Source organism: Eriocheir sinensis, unplaced genomic scaffold, assembly GCF_024679095.1.
Source record: "Eriocheir sinensis breed Jianghai 21 unplaced genomic scaffold, ASM2467909v1 Scaffold289, whole genome shotgun sequence".
Classification (NCBI taxonomy): domain Eukaryota; kingdom Metazoa; phylum Arthropoda; class Malacostraca; order Decapoda; family Varunidae; genus Eriocheir; species Eriocheir sinensis.
The window spans coordinates 160201-167045 of NW_026111597.1; the positions used below are offsets into that span (position 1 = coordinate 160201).

Sequence of the window (6845 nt, forward strand, 5' to 3'; positions counted from 1 at the left end):
GATAATAGTACCTCGATATTGATTAGCAGATGAAAGCACCTGGTTATTGAGCAGCAGACGAAAGCACCTCAATATTGTGGAGTAGATGAAAGCACCTCGATATTGATGAGCAGATGAAAGCACCTTGATATTGAGGAGCAGATGAAAGCACCTCGATACTGAGGAGCAGATGAAAGCACCTGGTTATTGAGCAGCAGACGAAAGCACCTCGATATTGAGGAGTAGATAAAAGCACCTTGATATTGAATACCAAGTGAAAGCACATCGATATTGAGGAGGAGGTGAAAGCACATCGATATTGAGAAGCAGGTGAAAGCAGATCGGTATTGAGGAGCAGATGAAAGCACCTGGTTATTGAGCAGCAGACGAAAGCACCTTCATATTGAGGAGCAGGTGAAAGTACCTCGATATTGAGAAGCAGGTGAAAGCACATCGATATTGAGGAGGAGGTGAAAGCACATCGATATTGAGAAGCAGGTGAAAGCAGATCGATATTTAGGAGCAGGTGAAAGTACCTCGATATTGAGCAGGTGAAAGTACCTCGATATTGAGAAGCAGGTGAAAGCAAATCGATATTGAGGAGCAGGTGAAAGCAAATCGATATTGAGGAGCAGGTGAAAGCAAATCGATGTTGAGGAGCAGGTGAAAGCAAATCGATATTGAGGAGCAAGTGAAAGCAAATCGATATTGAGGGGCAGGTGAAAGTATCTCTAAATTAAGAAGCAGGTGAAAGTACCTCGATATTGAGAAGCAGGTGAAGCAAATCGATATTAAGAAGCAGGTGAAAGCATATCGATATTGAGGAGCAGATGAAAGCCACTCGATATTGAGGAGCAGGTGAAAACACATCGATATTGAGGAGCAGATGAAAGCACCTCGATATTGAGGAGCAGATAATAGGACCTCGATATTGAGGAACAGATGAAAGCACCTCGATATTGAGGAGCAGATGAAAGCACATCGATATTCAGGAGCAGATGAAAGCACCTCGATATTGAGGAGCAGATGAAAGCACCTCGATATTGAGAAGCAGATGAAAGCACCTCGATATTGAGGAGCAGATGAAAGCACCTCGATATTTGTCGCGGTTTAGATTCGCGACAAGTTATTTTTATATTATTTGCTATAGGGAAACTGTTGACGCGTTTTCCTAGTTCGTCACGTGACCTAGGCGCGGGGCGGGTCACGATGACTCAGCCTGTTCGTTGCCTAGGCGACGAGCGTAGTGATGCCAAGGCGTGCATTTTCGTTGCGGGTCGCCCGCTGTGTTTTACCTGCGCTTACGCACTTTCAGGAGTCACCACTCCACTCTCTGCAGGTGCATAGTAGTGTGTGCATTACTGCAGCTAGTTACGCCTCTGTTGATGAGGAAGTCTTGTATTGTCTTTGTGCTTCCCGCCATGGGGGCTGTTGCCGCCCGCGACCTGTTTTGCTAGCCCGCGATTGTTGCTTCCCTCTACGTGTCTGTACGTAGCTTGCTCCGCTGTTTATATTGCGGTGCCATGCACTTGCAAGTTATAGCTGCGCGTCAGGAAAGTGTAACGATATCTGCCTATGGCAGTATTGCTCAGAGTGCTGTCAGCACCCTCTGTTGTATTTTTCCGCGCCAGCAGCGTTTTGCATCTCGGCCGGGCGAGTTGGGGCCCGTCAGGTCACTCGCCGCGGCTCGGGACTTCCTTCTCCCCCTGACCGCCGTCTGGTGAGGTCACGGGGCGACGTTCCTCTACTCTCGCCTCCTCTTGGCACCACGCGGTTTTCCTCCTGCTGGAGTGTGGGGATCCTGGGCTTCGCCACTTCGGGATACAGCCCACACCGGGTCTCAGTTTGGGTGTGTCGAGTCCGCGGCGGCCTCTTCCTGAAAGCCGCATCTACCGCCGACATCACGCGCCTGATGAGAGGACCCACGGCAGGAAGGACAAGCTGCAGCCACCTCGAGCAAGGCTGTGCAACGAGCCTCTACTCTTCTCCCTCCGCACCAAGTTAAGTAGCTAGTTGTTAGTGTAGCCAGGGCAGGTTAGTCTTGTGCGTGCACGAGTAACGCTAGGCTCAGCTGAGTGTGTATGTGAGATTTGTCTGTGTTTTCTTTGTGTGTAATAAAGTTAGTGCATAGTTGTACACGAGCTTTATTAGTAACCCTTTTGCCTGTGCGTATGTGCCTTCCAGCCCCATAAGGAGAGTAATTAAGAACCCCACGGGAGATTTGAGCAGGTAAGTCGTGTTAGTACTCCCAAGTCAGGGTGTGTACACCGTTGTCTCCTGGCGTGCCGCGGGAATCAACCCTTGTCGGCTAGCTACCGCATTGTGAGCACACTCTTGTTATTAAATCATTATTTTACCCCGTGACAATTGGCGCCCGAACAGGGACTCCTTCTGGCTGGTAAGTGTGTGCACTTGGCTAGGTGTGTCTGTGTTTAGGGTCACAGCTTAGTAGAACTGTGTTAGTGAGACTTATTAGCTAGCAGAGTGTTAGTTTTTACCTCTGACTAGTTATGTGTGTTGTCCTTAGGTATAGGTTCTGTTTTAGTGCCAGCTTTTGTTCTGTTCCTATTGCCCCGAGTGCCAGTGAGCATAGGGTTTGATATTAGGACAGATTATCTTTCCCCAGTGCTACCGTGACTTTATCCGCAGGTATCGCGCTCCCTGAAGACAGCAGGTGCCCTGTGCTTCGCCGGCAGAGTGTGGGCATAAGTCCTGTGTCTGCGAGTCGCGCCTGACGGAGGCTCGGTGGGGTTTGCTGTGCCGTTCCAGTAGCCGTGCCTGGGCTCCACTTTCTTGTCTCCTCGTCGCCGTTCCTTGTGCGGGACGACCACGTGGCTCCTGTGGTCGGCGACGTGAGGAGGGACCAGCTCGACGAGACGCCATCTGCATTTTTACCGGGTGTGTGCGTTCTCTTTTTGTTGAGATTTTGGGCATAAGCTCGAGTTTAGCCAGATTAGTTCACCTCTGCCTGCAGCTAGCTACTCAGGTTTGTGTAGGGTTCTAGAAGGCTCTAGTTTTGCCAGTTAGTCACCCCTAGCCTGGGTTTTAGTTAGCTCAGGACTGTGCAGGGTGCAGCGGACTAGTTAGGGCCAGTTTTCTCTCTCCAGCCTGCGTAGTGAGTTCAGGTTATTTAGGGGGAGTGTGTTCTAGATAATTCTAGATTTTTGGGCTGTTCAGTCACCTTATTCTGCCAGAGTTAGTGCAGGGCAAGCCAGGCAGGATGTTTGTTACTCGTGAGCCTTCTACCGAGTATTGGTTTCAGCTGGGTGAGCGCCTTGAGCTGACGGGGCAAGACCTCGTCGCGTGGGTTCGCGAGGAACTGCTGCGGGAGGCCTACTTCGAGGAGTTGGAGAGGAAAGACCGCGAGGCTGAGCTCTCCCACGAGCGAGAGATGCAAGAGGCTCAGCGCGCCCACGAGAGGGCCATGAAGGAGTCTGGAAGGCTCCAACGCCTCGCCCTCGCACGTCTCGCCTGCCCCTGGTTCGACACCAGCGACCTGGACACGCAGGTAACCGAGCCTCAGCCCTCCCCTGAGGTTGTCAGCACTGTGCCGTGTGACCCTGCTCGGCAGGCAGTAGCTGGGGAGGACCACGACCAAGGAGAGTGCATGAAGGAGAAGGCTTTACCTCTCTCCCCGGCGCTCCTGACGGTGCAAGAGTGCACGGCGGTCTTACTGGACGACGCAGACGCGCAGCCGCCTTGCGTCCCGAGTACTGCTGCCGGCACTGGAGCAGGGGAAAAGAGGGAGCTCGAGCCCTCGGCGCTGCTGACGGTGCCGCAGGAGGAGGCGCTGGAGCTGAAGGTTAGTGACGTGGGGCAGCTGGCCACAGCGTCTCCCTCGCCCACCTCGGTTCCCACTGCCTGGCGCAAGAAGACTCCTGACGTCAGGGCTTCGCTGGGTTCCGCCTCAGCACCTGACGCGGGGCAGCTGGCCACCACCTCTCCCTCGCCCGCCTCGGCACCCTCGCGCAAGACGCCTCCTGACATCGATGTCAAGGCTTCGCTGGGTTGTGCCGCAGCCCCTCCCGGAAGACAAGGTCACCTCACCGTCAAGCTGTCTCGCCTTCGCCTTGGATTAGGTAAGCGTGACTGTTCAGTGTTGTGTGAGGATTCCGGGCGACGCCGCCGCAGAAGGAGGCGTGTCACCCGAGGGCTTAGAGGTCGCGCCCTTGCCAGCGCCCTTGGAAAGCCCGCCCTCCGAGTTCCTTCTGGCGTGCAGCCAGACCTGCAAGTGTAGGTAGGCCGTCGTGTGTAGGTCGTCGCCGTGATTCTGTGAAACAAGTAGACACACTTCACTACACAGTGCCACACCACACTCCACACTACCACACTAAATATGGACATGTGTCCCTAGCCTTGTCTCGGGCGTCTCTGCAGCTTCAGGAGTTTTCTCCATGCTTGTTAGTAAAAGGCTGGAGTTTTTACACTCATCAAGCTGAAGGGAGCCACCCGATGACGTACACCTTGTGCTTGTGTAACTAGGTTTAGCTAGGGGTTAGTTCAAATTGTATATGTACGCTACGAGTAGCGCCCATGGTAAAATTTCATTTGCATGGGCGAATGTCGCGGTTTAGATTCGCGACAAGTTATTTTTATATTATTTGCTATAGGGAAGCTGTTGACGCGTTTTCCTAGTTCGTCACGTGACCTAGGCGCGGGGCGGGTCACGATGACTCAGCCTGTTCGTTGCCTAGGCGACGAGCGTAGTGATGCCACGGCGTGCATTTTCGTTGCTGGTCGCCCGCTGTGTTTTACCTGCGCCTACGCACTTTCAGGAGTCACCACTCCACTCTCTGCAGGTGCCTAGTAGTGTGTGCATTACTGCAGCTTGTACGCCTCTGCTGTGAGGATGTTGGGCTATTGTCTTTGTGCTTCCCGCCATGGGGGCTGTTGCCGCCCGCGGCCTGTGTTGCTAGCCCGCGATTGTTGCTTTCCTCAACGTGTCTGTACGTAGCTTGCTCCGCTGTTTGTATTGCGGTGCCATGCACTTGCAAGTTATAGCTGCGCGTCAGGAAGGTGTAACGATATCTGCCTATGGCAGTATTGCTCAGAGTGCTGTCAGCACCTCTTGTATTTTTCCGCGCCAGCAGCGTTTTGCATCTCGGCCGGGCGAGTTGGGGACCGTCAGGTCACTCGCCGCGGCTCGGGACTTCCTTCTCCCCCTGACCGCCGTCTGGTGAGGTCACGGGGCGACGTTCCTCTACTCGCCTATATCTTGGCACCACGCGGTTTTCCTCCTGCTGGAGTGTGGGGATCCTGGGCTTCGCCACTTCGGGATACAGCCCACACCGGGTCTCAGTTTGGGTGTGTCGAGTCCGCGGCGGCCTCTTTCTGAAAGCCGCATCTACCGCCGACATCACGCGCCTGATGAGAGGACCCACGGCAGGAAGGACAAGCTGCAGCCACCTCGAGCAAGGCTGTGCAACGAGCCTCTACTCTTCTCCCTCCGCACCAAGTTAAGTAGCTAGTTGTTAGTGTAGCCAGGGGAGGTTAGTCTTGTGCGAGCACGAGTAACGCTAGGCTCAGCTGAGTGTGTATGTGAGATTTGTCTGTGTTTTCTTTGTGTGTAATAAAGTTAGTGCATAGTTGTACACGAGCTTTATTAGTAACCCTTTTGCCTGTGCGTATGTGCCCTCCAGCCCCATAAGGAGAGTAATTAAGAACCCCACGGGAGATTTGAGCAGGTAAGTCGTGTTAGTACTCCCAAGTCAGGGTGTGTACACCGTTGTCTCCTGGCGTGCCGCGGGAATCAACCCTTGTCGGCTAGCTACCGCATTGTGAGCACACTCTTGTTATTAAATCATTATTTTACCCCGTGACAGAGCAGAACCTTTTGGACATATCCGAGCACTTACCCGAGATCATCTCCATTACAAAATGGAAAATGGAAGACAACTTTATAACATTCGAATTGAATGGTGGAACCGATACCAATATAAACGGATTACGTCAGTTTATGAATTACACTCACATTAACAACACGGAATGGGCCAAGAACAGGCTGAACGCCGTATATGTATGTGATGAGAATTACGTGGGTGTGTTTTACTTTCATTTAAAAATTTTAGACATTGTGCATTGCCCAAGGAATGTCATGAACTCGAAGCGAAAGCGTTTGATATTCCGTCTTCATTCTGATATCGCGTTGATCGATGGCTTGTATACACACAACGACAATGAAAGTGTCAACTCCAAAGAAAGTCAATCAGTATCTTCTAGTCAACACCCGTCACTATTTCAAGCATCTCTCGTCAAATCAGTGTTGTCGTCTAAACTCTATCGAGGTGAATGTGTGTCTTTGTCTTCCGAAACTTCCGATTCTGAATCTAGTTCGTACTGAATGTCGTCTAACCTTGTGTGAGGTGAATGTGTGTCTTTGTCTTCTGAAGCTTCCGATTCTGAATCTAGTTCGTACTGAATGTCATCTAACCTTGTGTGAGTTGAATGTGTGTCTTTATCTTCTGAAGCTTCCGATTCTGAATTTAGTTCGTTCGTACTGAATGTCGTCTAACCTTGTGTGAGTTGAATGTGTGTCTTTGTCTTCCGAAGCTTCCAATTCTGAATCTAGTTCGTACTGAATGTCGTCTAACCTTATGTGAGGTGAATGTGTGCCTTTGTCTTCCGAAGCTTCCAATTCTGAATCTAGTTCGTACTGAATGTCTTCTAACCTTGTGTGAGGTGAATGCGTGTCTTTGTCTTCCGAAGCTTTCGATTCTGAATCTAGTTCGTACTGAATGTCGTCTAACCTTGTGTGAGGTGAATGCGTGTCTTTGTCTTTCGAAGCTTCCGATTCTGAATCTAGTTCGTACTGAATGTCTTCTAACCTTGTGTGAGGTGAATGCGTGTCTTTGTCTTCCGAAGCTTTC

At 51.5% G+C, this 6845-nt stretch overlaps 1 long non-coding RNA gene across 1 annotated transcript; it reads left to right on the plus strand.

Moving 5' to 3' along the window:
• The first annotated feature begins 1448 nt into the window (after window positions 1-1448).
• On the plus strand, window positions 1449-5568 carry LOC126991479 (uncharacterized). The gene is made up of 2 exons (XR_007745543.1): window positions 1449-2013; window positions 5469-5568. It is a non-coding gene; the product is annotated as an uncharacterized LOC126991479 (long non-coding RNA).
• The last annotated feature ends 1277 nt before the right edge of the window (window positions 5569-6845 follow it).